Source organism: Echiichthys vipera (genome assembly GCF_963691815.1).
Source record: "Echiichthys vipera genome assembly, chromosome: 10".
Lineage (NCBI taxonomy): Eukaryota > Metazoa > Chordata > Actinopteri > Perciformes > Trachinidae > Echiichthys > Echiichthys vipera.
In genome coordinates this window covers 23,788,092-23,804,470 of record NC_139835.1, presented here as the reverse complement: position 1 = coordinate 23,804,470, position 16,379 = coordinate 23,788,092, and the positions used below count along the sequence as shown (strand labels likewise).

Below are 16,379 nucleotides of genomic sequence, written 5' to 3'. Positions count from 1 at the left end.
TGGGAAAGTGCTGACATTATTTCACAGGGGAAAAACACTCTTGAGAAAAAAGATCTGCTGTAAATGTAGTTTCCTGGAACACAGGCGCACTGCAATGTTGGTCTCTCTCATTAGAAATGCCATGCACAGGACATAAATCAGGGCCCGTAAAACATTTCATTGCCACACAACACTAAATTACACACTTGCTGGTTTGCCACACTGATTGTGTTTAAACATTGTAATTTTACTTTATTTCCATTAAATCTATGCAGAGTTTTATAATCCATAAACAGAGTATGTGTAATAAAAGTTAATAAATGTCAGAATTTGCATTTGGAAAAAAACACCCTGCTACATTTTTGCAAATATCAATCTATGAACCTTTCAACATTTCGTCAAACAAAATGCTAATTGTACCTTCAGGAATTTAGGAGACAAGTGACAAGAAATTAGATACAATGTCCTTTGGAACCAGGAAATCAGCAAAGCTGGAATACATTAAGTGTGAGGCCATAATAAAGTGGGGGACTGTTTTTTGTAGAGAACAAAATAAAGTGACAGGTTATATTTTCATGTAATAGGTGATCCTACACAGTTTTCTGTGTCATTTAATTGCACTAAAGTAGCATACATGCACCAGCTTTGACATTTGACCCTTGTTTGTTAGTCTGTTTCTGCTTCACCTCCCTTTTGCTTTTATTGTTATTATTGTATGATATTGATATACGTAAGACACATGGAATTATTGGTAAATGGACTTGTACTTATCTAGTGCCTTTCTAGTCTTCTGACTAGTAATGGTAATTATTCATGGTAACACTACAGATGAGATAAAAGCTGATATAAAAAACCTTTCTTTACCTGGTGCCGGCATGTGACATGCTGCCACGTGCATGCGGTGCGGAATCGTGGACATTTCATGCACAATTATTGCTGTGAGATCGGGCTATTTATTACAGTGATTACAATTGAAAATGGTAATCAATAGTGTCAGGTTGACCTTTTGTCGACTGCATTTTTAGACATTAATTTGCTATCACTAAATGACTGCATATCAAGATCTATTAATACTAATAATGCTACTTCATGAACTAAATCTACTTTTTATCCCCTGATGATCAATCCGATCAAGGTATTCGCACTTATAACAGGGTTTTGTTTTCATTTCCAGTTCAAAATATGTATTTCTGAATGTGTTGAACTAATTGATTGGGAATACTTTTCTGCATGTTAGTTAACATCAAGCTGTAACTACACTTTGTTTCTTAGCTATTATAGGTTAAATTAAATATTAAATACTATAAAAAAATATTGCATTTAATGTGCATCACACATGTTTGGCCAGTACCCAATTAGCGAAGGTCAGTATCAGCACTGATACCAATCAAGTACAACAAATTATTGGGTTATTAACATGAACACCAAAAGACAAACTTCAAATAACTCTCCTGTTATGCAAGCCAAGCTAAAGCAACGCTGCTCATCAGTCTAACAGCACCAGCAGTATGTGCCAATGGAAGGAACCAGTGGTGTGTAACCATCATCAGTGTGTCACATTGGCCATGTTAATGTTTAGTTATCATGATCACCGTATGATACTGATACTATGGTGCATAATATGATACTAAAATATTATATTATGAGTTAGTGCCAGAAGTCATTCTTTATTTTAGTATCCACACTGTAATACATCAGAAAATCTTAGCAGGGCAGCACGATGCGCTATAATATCTCTCAGTTTGCAGTAGGTTACTATGCTCTGCTGACTTAGTAAACTATGCATCCAACAACAATGATTATTCATGTCATTCTTCAAAGGTCCTTGAGAGGATCTCGATGCAGCAGCGATTCAACCTTTCGTATTAATTCAAGCTTGGCTAAGATTGTACCATCTGGGCCCTTGTACTTCGTGATTAATGCCAAAGAGTTGATTCATATGTGCATTTGGAGTTTAATAAACAAGGATTTCAGAGTTAAATGGCACATACAAATGCCTTGGATGAACTCATTCATAGTGTCTCATTTGTGTTCTTGGTAATAAAGCCCACTGATAATCGCTCACTACAATCATCTCCCAGATACACAAATATGGGGATTTTGCGATTAACATAATGTGTTTCTTCCAGAGAAATTAATCCTACAATTCTAAGATGCCTTCAGACATATGTACAAAATTCTTTATTTGGTCCAAATTAACTTACTACTAGTACAGCATGATTAACACTGGCACAAAAAACAATTACTGTTAATCATTGTACAGATTAAGCGGCAACAAACTTTTCCCTTTTAAAATGTTGTTTGTACTAGACATTATGGCTTTGCAAACAAAATTAACTTTGTAATTATTCTCTTGCTCACATTCTCTTAGTCTATTTCAATGTCACACAACTTGCTGCAGACTTCATTAGGGAAGGCATTAGGGCTGTTGATAGAATCCAAATGTGACACAGAGGTACCACACAACAGTGACCTCTACAGGAACACAGAACACATCAACTGTAATCTCTTCATGCTTATTGTAATACTGTTTCATGCTTCTGCACGTTTCACAGATGGTTTTGTTCCAAGGATGCCAAAATGGATGCATTAAGCATTGTTTTGTTGTACAAAAGAAAGATCTCTGCTACTGATATATTATTAGGTTAAACTGTATTTCTCATGTCATCACACAACCAGAGTGTGAAAGTCATTCTTAGAGATGTTTTGATGTATAGTGGTAAGATATAAGTATGAAATAAAATGATTCCTCATTTACTTTGGGATGCCTTTGGTGCTGGTTCAACAATGACCAACAATGACCCATGGAATGTTCCTTGAGAAATACTGACACATTTGGTTACACAATTTAAAAAAAGGCCTGAACAGATTTGGTTTTGAGAAATGTTACATAATCTAAATAAACAGAATATTTTACTTTTCAAAACTGAATTGCTGATGGCCTCCTAGTTATACTATAAACTGCATTAAGTAGCAGATCGGGACGCAGAAAGACATTATGGCAAGGTGTAATTCGAACAGGTGAAGCTGCTGCATATCAACAAGTAATTCCCTTACACACCCCAATCCCTCTGCTTTTAGTTGAAGACAAAGAACAGTGCAGAGCAGTGTCTTTAGTGATGTAGAAGAGGAATGGGAGGGTGCCAAGCCACGCAGACCACAGCCAAGTGCAGGATCACGGATGAGGAATGAATGATGCTTAGATAAGGCACAAAGTAAAGAGGGCAGACCAAACAGGAAAACTAAGAAGGGAGAATGTGCGGGGCGTTGCCTGCCTGAGCAGGAAAATCTGCTGATACGAATATGTTGCTTTCTTTTTTTGTCGTGTGATGTTGCACTGCATGTTTTTTTACTGAAGTATCACAAAAAACATCCCAGATCAGTTTATACAAACACAGTCAGAGTATAAATAGGCCTATGAGGCATATGAACAGTTCAAACCTCTTCCAATGCCATTTGTGATTTTATGACATTATAAATAAGGGTTGGGATCAGGTGCATTAGTTTTACAACTAACATAAGACAATCTTGTATCAGGAAATCCTGGATCCAGAGCAATACTAGAATTTAATCCTTCACTTCTTGGCACAAGGCCCATCCGTCCACCGAATTTTGCGCTAATCTGTTGAGGTATTGAGATATCTAGCTGACAGCGAGGCAGAGAAATGAACTAACTAGGCATAAACTTGCAACTTCTTTAGTGAATGCAATAAATCCTTGCAACACTTTAACTGCAATGCAATGTATCTGTAACAGATTTCTGAAATGGTAATGGCCACTTTCATTAGAAACAGATTAACTACCACTGAGGAACAGCACGTTTGACATGTGAAAGTGTGATGTGGGGAGGTAAAATATGCAATTCTTCAGATAATGTACTCTTGGCACAATTGCAGACCTTAAAATGCAAAATTAGTCATTGAGAATAGGGTCAGAATGGAAAAAAAAAACCTAGGGTAATCTGCCTCTTTTCCCACACAAGGGACCAGGAGAACACAGGCTATGTTGTACCCCCCTTTCCTTTTTACCCGAGTTCTCCTTTATGTATTCAAATTCACTTCAGCAGCATAAAATTCTCCCAAGAGACAGCATTGTCCTCCTGCTTGTCCCTTGGGCTTCCCATCTCCCAGTTACATCTCTTCACTTCACACAATTTAGCCCGACACCTAGCAGACAGACATATTTTCCACAGTACCCTCTTTTAAATAATTCAGTGCAATTTAATGAAAATTAATTAAAATGCTTTTAAAAGCCACCGCTGAATGCATAGAAAAAGGCTTTGTGAAAATGACTCCAGTTTTAAGTTTTTTAGTGTGGCAGTCTGAAACAAATGTTGTGAATAGCCATTCACTGGTTTTACCCCCTGAATAATAATCTCTGTTGTGTTATTATGTGTGAAAATAAAGGGTACACACATTTTTCCCTCTCTCTGTCTCGTTGCATTCAGGAAACTTAGAATAGCACATTTTACACTGATGGCTGAGTTGCAATTGCAGTTACAAATGTACGAACACTATACTTTCATAATAACGCGGTCCAAATGCTTCAAAAGGCGCGTAGGTCTGCTCTAGTGAACTTGAATGTGTGGTCTTTGGTGCATAAAGTAAGCATAAGGCCAACTCTATAGCAATGAGGCTTTACTGAATGAAATGAAAAGCCTAAGGCATCAGAGTTAATACATTAACGCAAGGAAGGACTAACAGACACAAATGCTAAGAAGCAGAATAGAACAAATGATAGAGAAAAGTATTATTCTGGCTTGTATTTTCTTTCACATTGAAGTGACAATCATAAGTTATGATCTAAAGGTGTATATGTTTTAGCTAAAATAAATGAATATAACAGGGATGTGGACTTATCTTTCTGATATTATGAGGGCTTTTGCTAGAGGCTCTCACCACATAAAAATCATCACATAAACCACTTTTGTGGGAGTGATTCCAAAGTATTACAATATTATCATATCTATTCATTGCTAGCATGATGCAAATAGGCTCAATGGCATGCCTGCCTCTACAAAACTCTCCCACAGGGTTCTAATAAAACAGTACAATTTCCCACTCTCCACTCTCCCTCAGAAACGTACCAGTCTGCAGCCCTGTGATCTGCTACAGACAAAATGAGACGCAGCAGCTACAACAGAACTGAGACACAGTCAGAGTATTCCCTGCGCTCCTTGAATAGATAATGCTTTTCCTTCACATTCCTTTATTCTTTCAAAAAGAATGCATCAGAGGCCAAATATTAATTCTTCTCGTCATATGGAGGAGCTACGCAAGTGGCATACTAGGATGGGGTTTTGAATGATTAAGGGAACACATAAAGGGTTTCTTGTGGCGCTTTGAACTTTCTGCAGAGTTCTGAGAACTCTCCACTTATTCCCCACTCTGCAGGAGACTTGATGTTAAAAGACAACATTAATGAAAGCTCTGTAACAGGTAGAGACAGAGGGATTAATGCAATCTAAACACAGCAAGCCTCTCAGAACTGGCTGTGGCTAGCAGGCGAATGGGGAACCACTTTTCCTCACTTTTCCTGTGTCCTCCCACCATGAATCTCCTTTAAAGAAATGCCAATAGATCCGATCACCTAATTCTCTATTCTCTCCCTCCTTCCCAAGGCCCATGAAGATGCACGTGTGGGGGATTCACTTCAAGGAATGACATTGACTGGAGATGTGCTGACTTGCACCACTGTTTGTCTTTTGATGTGAGAGATCAAATCAATGTACACTGCGTTCTCCGAGCAATGTGCAGGCAGATTAGCATTAGCCTGAAGGTGCCTGCTTGCCCTCAATCATTAGCGTTTGCATCTGACTCTCCAAGTAATCAGGATTTACTCATTGCTGTTGTGCGCTGCACTGATAGGTGCAAAAACAGCATGGCATTTAAGATGGAGGATAATGTAAGGCTGTCATAATGAGACTAACACCTACATAAGCCATATACACTGCCTGACACTGGCATTTGTTATTGGTGTGAGCAGCGTTATTTGTCACTGGTCTGGTGTGCAATGGTGCCTTCACATGGAAAATACCACGATGAGATCTCCTGAGTCCTTAAGTCAGATGGATTGAATGCTCTTGAACACTGATAAAGGTTGATTTCAGGTTGTGCCAACATTATTGTGGGCAAACTAATGCAGAATTATTGTCATATTTTGTCCCGTCAAATCCCAGAACAATGATATATTTAACGCTTTAAAGTTTGCCTTTGCATTCCAAGCAAGAAATTAGCATATAGTATCAATATTTGAGTATATTTTGATTTACTGTGTGACAAATGTATTCCCTAAATGTCCTGTCAGTGTTAAAACAGAAGTACTCAAACAATAATTGTGTAAAGAAACTATTAAGGGGTGCGACTTTGAGATTAAAAAGGCACAAGGATCTTGGCAGTGCATTTCTGCCACATTTGAATTCATACTGTTTGCCTGTAACTTCATGCTAATGATCAAAGTTGAAGGGGGGATTCTCCTGAGTGCAAGTTATGAAGATGAGATGAGGAGAGAGAGGGAATGGAAAAGAGAGAGAGAGAGAAACTGCTTTGCTGCCCTGCTTTGAACACTTTTACACTTTCCAACAAGCTTTGTTTTTTAATTGGCTGAAATTAATCTTAGGGATGTAGATGCCTGATTTGCATTCATTAAAACCCAACCAAAAGAAGTCATGCTTAATTCCAATCAAATTTGCTTAATTATGCATGGCGAGATATTCCCAAATGAGCTGTGGATTTTTGTTAGACCCTTTTTTTTTGTTTCCTATAGCAAATAAAATGTAATGAAGCTGTCTTTTTGTGTTTTACTGAATGTTGAGGAGCATATGAGGAGCACCTTGAGCCTGGGCTGAAAACAATATTACTGCTAAAGTAATTATAAGAATCTGCATTTTTCATTGTTAATTGTGGATGTCAGCATCATTAATTTTAATTTACGGCAGGCAATAAAATTAAGAATACTTTGTGCTGATGTTTTAAATCATGCCTGTGAAGGGGACACATAATGCAACTTAAATCTCAAGTAGATATTGATTGGGGTGGATGGTCTTTTCTATGAATCTTAAATAGGCAGACGCTGGGAATCTGCTTGAGACTTCACTTTTACGAGTTAACTCCGGCTCCAGATAGCACAAGTGCAATACAATTAAAGAAGTGTCAGTTTACACGCACACACGCATACGTGCGTGAGTGTACACACACACACACAAACACACACACACACACACACACACACACACACACACACACACACACACACAATCAGCAAACTGCATAACAACAGAATGATGTTGAACCAGATAACATAACATATTCGTCATAGTTGAGTGAATGTATTACAATATAATCAAACCATGACACACTTTCTCATGAGAAGTTTAGAATAAGAACACGCCTACATATCTAAATAAAGTAATGTGCATCATGCTACCTTTTTGTTTTCATATTTGACAGTCAAATTACTTAGATTGTCTGACATTGTAAAGCTGTTTGTGCAGACAGAAAGAAAGCAGAATGGAGGAGTTTGAGGTGCTGTAGTGTACAGTCCGTAGTCTATGGGGGATGACATTATGTGTTTCTGCTCCAACACTTGATTTATAGCTTCATTTGGACTGTGCTTGTACGAAACACATCCTGCTGCTGCAGGAGCTTTAGTGCATTGTAGTCTGAAAACAAAGGAAGAATAAAATTGATCTTTCTGGACACACACAAAATCAATGAATGGCTATTTCCTGTTCCATGGCATGTTAGTCCAACTGACTTGCTCAATCCTTGAACTTTCCTTGTGTCCTCACTGCTGGAGAGGAAAGGTCTTCAGAGTTCAGTGGAAACTTAAGATGATGTCATTTCGGATCCCTTGGATCAGAGGATTTTTGTTTTCACTCTGCCTTGACCCTTAAAAAGAAAATATTGAAAGAGCCTCAGGTTCATATCTATGCTATTGTTTGCATGTTTGCTTATCACAACTGACGAGCCTTTTCCATGTTTTGTTTTAAATATGAATTCTATTGACTTGTGGAAGCATACTTTTCTATGAAATGATACTGAGGTAACTATTACAGGGAAATGCAAAAACACAAAACGAAATCTTACTCATAAATGTATGACTTGAACTATGTGGACTGATTTGATTTAACTGCACATGCTTTACTATAATTCCAAAGGATGTGTTTATACCTGTTGTACAATGCATTCTGTTCTCTCACAAGGTGATTGTGTTTCCAACACAAAAAGACTCTACAGTGATGTTCAATTGTTCTCTCTCAGGCTGGCTGTTAGCCAGCAGCTCCTTCATGACACATGGAGCTGGTACACTATCAGCTCCCCTCTCCTCTTCCTGTCTGCTTTCCTGGCGGTGACTGAAGCAAGTCACTCTAATGCAACAATGATGGTGATTTCACTCTGCTTATCGAAGCGAGTAAGTACTTCAGCAGCTGCTTGTACTTTGATCCAATTTACTTCCTGAATGTGTGCTTCCTCATGCACAGTAAACAGGCCTGCCTAAGTTGTCATTAGTTCAAAGCCAAGGCAAATAGTTCACAATTATTGTTTGCTCCTTTTTTTGTTCTACTTTGTTCAGTAGCTCTGTTAACAGAACTGAGTTAACGTCAGTGACAGGCACTCTCAATATGGGGCGTATTTCAGGTATCAATTTGTACATTATGGCAATGGCTGTAATTCAATATTGCCAGCGGAGCTCTGGAGGTTGAATGGAAAAGCCATAAGTTGAATACCGCAACCTTTAACATCATTGTGTGCTTGACTCATCCCCAAGGACAGGACAGATAAAAGATGATCAGTAAGAAAATTGATAGCACTGATTTAATAAACATCCTCAAAATGATCTCTGTGACCTGCAGGTAGCGCGGCAGTCACTCGTACTTCGCCTGGGTTAAAGAATCAAGTGAGATGATTCATTTGAGTGACTGAGGTAGTTGAGTTTGATGGATCATTCCTAAAAGCATCATTGCTAATCTTCAGCTCCTCTTTTTTAGGTTATTCACAGATCAGTGAGTTTTCCGGCTAATCCTGGACCTGACGCTGCTCTTGTCTGTGTACATGGTATTCATCATACTCTGACAGGGAGAGTCCTTCAGACGACAAATAACCTTCAGAGAGGGGAGGCAGGCAAGCAGTAGGTGTGCAGTTATTTTGGATACATTTCACAGTGGAGTAGGAAAGCTGCATGGGGAGATGTATGGTGTCCTTGTTGGGTGCGGAGAGATGGACCCTTCTCCGTTTCCTAGCATAATCATTCTGAGCCTCAGCCATGCCTTCGACAACTCAATCAGACAGCCCTCTACCTGTAAAGTGGCTGGGTTGATTTGATTGCCATTTTTATTGGATCCCGGTCACATAAATCAAACCAATGGGGACGGCTGTACAGACGTGACCACTCGTCATTCGCTAGTAGCCTTGGAAACATTGTTTCGGGGGCCGTGTGGCTGTCATCGGAGGTAAATCAGGGGTCTGAAGTTTCTTTCCTCCAACACAGGAGCATGGAGTTAAATCATCTTGAAAATTGATGTCACTGTGCCCAAGTGTTTTCACCTATCCCTTGGATAGAGACCCATCAACTGGTGACAATGTCAGCACTTTTACCCTTCTCTCAAAAAAGGATGTTTCTTTTCCTAAGGCCAAGAGGCCTGTTGTGGCTGATAAGAGCTGTTAGAGTTTTGACCTTTTTTATAACTGATTGTTGTTTGCTTATTTAGAATGTAAAAAAATATATTTTGCTGCTAATCCAAACAACTAGAAAGACTGAAGTATAGATGGCAAATATGCAATAAACCTTCAGTACTATATGTGTTGCAAATGTGTCATTTATAACTTGCCTTGTTGGCAATCAGAATAACTAAATCAGATGGCTAGGTCTTTTGTATTGTCAGAGTAATGTATCCTGTAAAATAATTAGTTCTAGATGGTATAAACTTAGAGACCTGTCTTTGAAACTTAATACATTGTTCATCGCAAAGCACTGTCTGGTGAGCTTTTTGATTCAGTGTGAACTGATTAAGTCTATCATGTCCACCAGCGCTTACAGTGGGAACATATTAGATTAAATACAGGTAGCTAATTTCCTCCTCTGCATGGGTGAGTGGGAGTATGAATGAAAGTGATGTAAAATTAATTTAGACCTCTAAAATTTTGATCACACTGAGGCTATTTTGGTTCTCATGATGACAAGTAATAGGAGGTTGTTGCTTTCTAACCTCACAATATTACCATGTTTGCCTATAGGGCTTTCAGGATCAATTTCATTCAGCATAAATATCACTTGATCTGTAAAACAAATTAGAAATAATAAAAGCAATAAAAATGCACCCAAGCTCTATTGAGATGTCCCTCCTAGCCATGTGTCAAGACTGAAGACATTAATGATACACGGAGGAGAGAAAATTACCATCTAGGATACGTCCGAACCAGTAAACTGGTAAACAAGCTGGCCGTTAGGAGTGGGGATGATTTGAATCAACAAGGGTGAACAGATATGGATACTCGGCGCATTAGTGTTAATAGGAATAGATTATGGAGGGATTTCGTGGAGTGACCTTCAGTGCACTAATTGAAATAGTATTCCGAGTCAGCAGTGGAGTAATCAACTTAAACACAGAATCATAAATCATCATGAATAGCGCTGTCACAACCAAGCCATTAGCCTCGTGTTTTTTCCCCAGCAACCTCATGAAAATATCTGCCACACCGATCCGTAGGTTAATAGGAACAGAAATGGCATTTAGAGTCTATTTGGATCAAATGTACTGTGAGCTTGAAAGTAGAACTTTGCTAATTTGCAGGTAATGTGAATTGATGTAGTATGGGTTGAAGATAGTTCAGGCAACGAGTCAACATGGTAACTCTGTTGAAACATGCAGGAGCTTGAAAAAAACCTTGATCATAACCCTGACTAGTGAGAAGTCTTCTCTCTGCTGTATAGTATGTGACCAAGGAGCACAGTAGCGGCTAGGTATGTTATCAGGCCGGGGTTAGGTAATCATGTTTGCTTGCTGTGACCTTTGTCTTTTGTTATTAATTATGGCTGACAAAAACGCAATAAATTGTGGGACCTTAGAGCTACACTTGTTCACTCTAAGAATGTGCAGGGAGCAACTTGGGTGATCATTGCACAATTCAAAACAGCCCTGTGTTCATGTGTGATACTGTAGATTGTTAGTAACTTCACTCTTTATATGGTCTAATCCACATAATGCAAGTTTATTTACTTATAAATGAATGCCACATTTATTTCAAGTATCAACACAGAGTGCTTTGTCAAAGTTTACAACATCTATATTAATATCAACAAGTGCCCTCGCAGTAAATAGCTTTTTAATTGCAACTAAAGTGAACGAATTAGATACTAAACAGTCAGTTAGCGTCAGTAAAATGTCTTTCACACAACAATACCCAGCAAACTTGTCAGAAATGCTGATAAGAGGGCCGATCCTGGGCGCTTACACGGCATTAATCAAATAGCAGGTCTAATTAAAAGCGCTTTAAACAAAGCTTTTTTTCTAAATGTTGCTCAGGTATGGCAATAATTTTTGATCAGCCAAGCCTGGAAGACAAATAATTAGAACTGCCACAGCGGCCTGATGAGTGATGTCAGCATCTCCGAGTGACCTTCCCCTGCTAATTAATTTTCATTCCAGGGAAAAAAGACCCCGTTGTTGCACATTATTAATTGAGTTCATGAAAAGATGCACCTGATTAATTTTTGTTGATAATACTTGTCATTCTGGCCGCCGTTCGTAATCATTTTATGGGTTTTCATCTTAGTGTTTTTCAAAGTTGATCTAAGTCATCTTTACTGGAGATTAATTTGTCCAAAGTAGAGCTGCCCTGTCCCAACAGACAGCCGAGCTTCAGTCTGTCTCACTTAGAAGCCTGGTGAACACATGCTTTCACTTCATAAGAATTTGTTTATTATTATAACACATTTATAGTGGGCGCATAGTAAGAGTAAGTGATAATGATTAACCTCACTAATTAATAATTAATTAACTTTTATTACCAAACCATGTCATGAATGTATATAAATACCACTACAACACTTAATTCAAGTTAGGTTGCTATGTAAAATTAAGTTATGGTATCAAAATCCTTTATGTCACAATCCAGTAGGCCAATAATATCCATTGCTGGATATTTTACTCATGTATTAAAGTATATAAAAGTATGCACCACAGAACAAACAATATGTGGAATATAATTACAGGTATCGTTGTTGGCAATATTTGATGTAGTTTCATTAAACTTTTGGAAAAGTTACAGAGCTACCACCATGCTCTTTTTGGGTCAATCAGTCTCTCAAGCCCATTATATCATATATGATCATATAAGATTCTGACACCGAACACAACCATCATTCACAAATAATAACAACAAAAAATAACACAAGATCCAGGATGAACGCAGTGTTTCCCCATTAAATACCTAGACTGTGACAGCCGGTCACAGTCTTATTTGTCCTGCCTACAGTTTCATAATGAACCGAAAATATTTTGACACTTCTCATAATAAAGATCTCTAACACTGTGTTTTGGGCTGGTGCTTGAGCAAAGCATCTCTCAATCCCGACGGGGTCGAAAAGCACAGGGGAGATGCCAGAGTTGATACAAAACCAGTGCGCAGGAAGTGTGTGTGACAGTGAATGTGGCAAAAGAGCGGGTGAAGCAGAGAAGAATATTTTAGCAGTGAATTATCAAGTACCAGTAAGTACAACAGAGTTTGCAATTTGTGCACAAATAAACGCACAGCTCCTCAATTGTTACCATGCTGCTGAGCGCACACACACACGCACACGCACACGCACACGCGCGCGTTAACTCCTTCTCGTTTACCATGCTTTGGAATCGATTGTTGCGATGATCTCGCAATATCTCAATAATTCAGCTGCAGTGCAAGGTAATGACCCCCAGACCCCCCTACTAGAGGGTCCACCCATCCCAACCCCAGTTTTGCATAATCTAATAGAAAAAAAAACCCATTCCCATCCATGAAGTTTAATTATTCTGGGGATTTTTTTTTTAAATATAATGTTTCCGATAAGCTGGACATCCAGACTTTAAACAGCCCTGTTTTATAGAAAATGCAAGTGAAAGAGAAATACAATCCAGGAAGACCGAATTGAGTAAAAGATTTTGAGAGTTTAATGCTTATCAGATCCAAAAACTGCACCCCCACTATCTCAATCATGGGATACATTTTAGAACTACCCTGTTCAAGTTACATTACCGGATAATGTTGCATTGTGTTGTGGCAAGATCTGGGCTGAGTTCAACTATACTGGTAAGACAACCTCACATTGTCTCTGCTGTGCCAACACATTGGCCTCATTCTGGCTGGTAATATGATGGAGTTCAGGAGAAAACTGATGTGCTGGTGCGGTCTACAATTTGTTTCCAAAAGCTGGCAGCAGCCTCTGCTTCTACTGTTGTGAGCTGTACTATTTTTCATAGAGGCAGCAAAGATTCATTAAATGTGTATGACAGTTGGGACTGCGCTTCATAGCTGTACTGAATACAGTTTCACATCTGCTTAACTGGCGCTGTGGCTTTCTAAAGTTAACAACTATGAATGTGTGTTTTATCTGTTAATGAGTATTACCTTGACTTGAGGTCAACTTGTCACATCATTTTTGGGATTGGGAACAGCGTGCCAACACTCACGAGCCAGGAGGAGTGGGTGGACCGTGCTCATAAGGTGCTGCAGTCGCTTTGCTCAGAAAACCCTAGACCCTGCAAATTTAAAGCATGTTATCTCATTAGGATGCCCCTATTACCTATATCACACATAAAACAGTAACACACATGCACTGAGCTATTTCATTAATTTTGTTTAAGTTAAGTCCACTCTTACAGTACAAGCATTTTATGCTCTTAACCTTAAATCCAGAATGTAAACACAACTATGAGTCACATAACACTTACAAACATGTATGTCATAAGCAGACATTTAGACACAAGGGGAAATCATTTATTTAGAAAGAATGAAACTTCCTACCCTTAGATAAATGAATGAATAACGTTAAGTAAACAGAAGGATTGATTGTCCATGAGCACATCAATATTTACTTTCTAACCAGTTATGAGCTACTATAATTATAAAGCCAGAACTCAGTGAAACTAATCCTAGCCTTTATAAAAAAAAATCAATAGGGTTGTATAACTACAGTAAAGGATTGTTCTGCCCCTGTGTGACATGGGCAGATGATAAAAATGAACAGCAGGTGGAAACTCACAGCCACGTAGTTGAGGAAAGTGCAATTTGGGCTTAAGCTAATTTGAAGTCATGTCATTTAGTGTACTTAGTATGTGAAAGTGCATTATGAAAATCTTGCTGTAATATCTAGTTTATTGTAAAATATAAAAATTACTGTGGTAAAAAAAAAATGTATGGTGATTAGGTAACTACGACTGTATGATGGTACAGTAAAACGGTATTGTAACATCATGGGTATGCCATGAACATGACTCTGTATTGCTATGGTTCAACCATAACATAGCACTTTACCGTTATTGACTATATTTATATTAACAGGCTGCCAAACGGGTTTCATGCTGACAAACTTTCCCCTGACCCTGAAATCAGTTACTTTCTTCGCAGCAAAGTAGTACCTGTGGTGTTTTGAAGGAGTTGATAGTGACGTTGTGTCACCTCGTGCAATGAAAATATAATCACCCAATAAAGTACCGTGAGCCATAAAGGTGAATCAACACCTCTCTGTCACAGTCTCAAGAAAAATGTCATATTTTAACTTTCACCAAGTTAGGATTTATGGCCAGGCTCTTGTGCTGGGAAGCATTAAATTGTACAAGACATATATTTTCTGGTAGCTGACTGTAAAATATTTGGACTGTAAAATGTAAGTATTTGAATATGGCCAATGTTCCATGCATGGTCATATTCAATATGGCCGATGTTTGCCTCTCATCATCCTGTCCAAACTTCCAGCAAAACTAGTAGATCTCAGTAAATTGAGCTGTCGTGTGATGTATAGGTCAAAGTCAAATTGTAACATATTACCAATGCATTTTACACAGATTACAAGTAAGATCAGTTTTAAAAAGAAACTAAAATGAGCGTTAATTCAAAAAGAAATCATATTAAGCTTCATATGATAGTGAGTAGATAAAGTATATGAATGAGGATTGAATTTGTGTTGTTTACCTAAGAATTGATACTGGTATGGTACGAGTCCAATGATCACTTGTTTCAAACGTTTGTTCAGAAGGAAATGTGAATGTATCAGTAGAACTAGATTTTACTGATAATGTGGAATTACTTACTATATACTGATAGTATTTATTTATTTATTTATTGTATGTACAATGTGGAAGTATTTATGAAATGTTGAATGTTTTGTTTTGTTAAATCTTTTGTGTGGACCCTGGGACAAATAGTTGTTACCATGGTACCCACTAATGGGCATCCTAAAAAAAAATAATAATAATAAATGTCCCCTAAAATTAGTGGGATGGTGAACAGGAAAAAAGATGAATCTGTGAAAACGCATAGGCTACTAATACATACCAGAATTCTTCAAAGTTGTGAAATGGCAGCTCCTCCAAAATAGTGTGTGCGCGTTGCAGATAATTTGTGTACCAACCCATGGGTGGGAAAGTTAGTCAAATAGTCAAGAAGTCCATAAGCCACCAACTGGGGGGAAAAAAACATAAACAAAACAAATGCCATTTTAGGTTTGAAGTTACAATATTGAACGACTTGAAATTACTGAAATCTGCCAACTTAATGAACCTAGATTTGGGGTGGCAATAGCTCAGTCCATAGGTACGAGTCCCTGTGTGTGGACCATATAATGAGCGTGGACTGGTGGCTGGAGAGGTGCCAGTTCATCTCCTGGGCACTGTCGAGGTGCTGTTGAGCAAGGCACCGAACTCCCAAATGTTCGGGGCGGTGGTCACTGGCAGCCCCCTCGCTCTAACATCTCTCCATTAATTGCATGTATATAGGTCCTGTCTGTGCATGTGTGTGTATTTCGGGCCTGTGTGTGTGTAACATGATTAATAATAATAGAGTGAAAAATTAATAAAGTAATTCTTCTTCTTCTTCTAGATTTACTATCAACTTTTCACAACAGTTTTGGTTTGTGCCCCCCCTCCCCCAACTATAAATTTGCAAATTCTTATAGCTAAACATAACGTGACAGACACATTGAACATTTCGCCATCATACTTTTTAAAATAGCTATAAATAATTGTCCTTTAAATTTGCATATTTTGATGAAATAAGTTAACTTTATAAGACATAGTATATAAATAGACAATAGCCTAAGAAAAAAGAGCAAGAGTAGAAAATTAAATACAACAGTTTGGGTTAACTTTATCCACCTTAAAATATCTGCAACATAGTAAACACTAGCAGGTGGTGAAGCCTTTAGCC

At 38.2% G+C, this 16,379-nt stretch overlaps 1 protein-coding gene across 1 annotated transcript in view; it reads right to left on the bottom strand.

Annotated features, from left to right (window-relative positions):
• dachd (dachshund d) overlaps window positions 1-13,702 on the bottom strand; it is a 113,118-nt gene extending 99,416 nt beyond the window's left edge. Inside the window, exon 1 of the mRNA XM_083921861.1 lies at window positions 13,584-13,702. The gene's annotated coding sequence lies outside the window, so the exon portion shown is untranslated. The remainder of the gene's footprint in view (window positions 1-13,583) is intronic.
• Window positions 13,703-16,379: the final 2,677 nt, after the last annotated feature.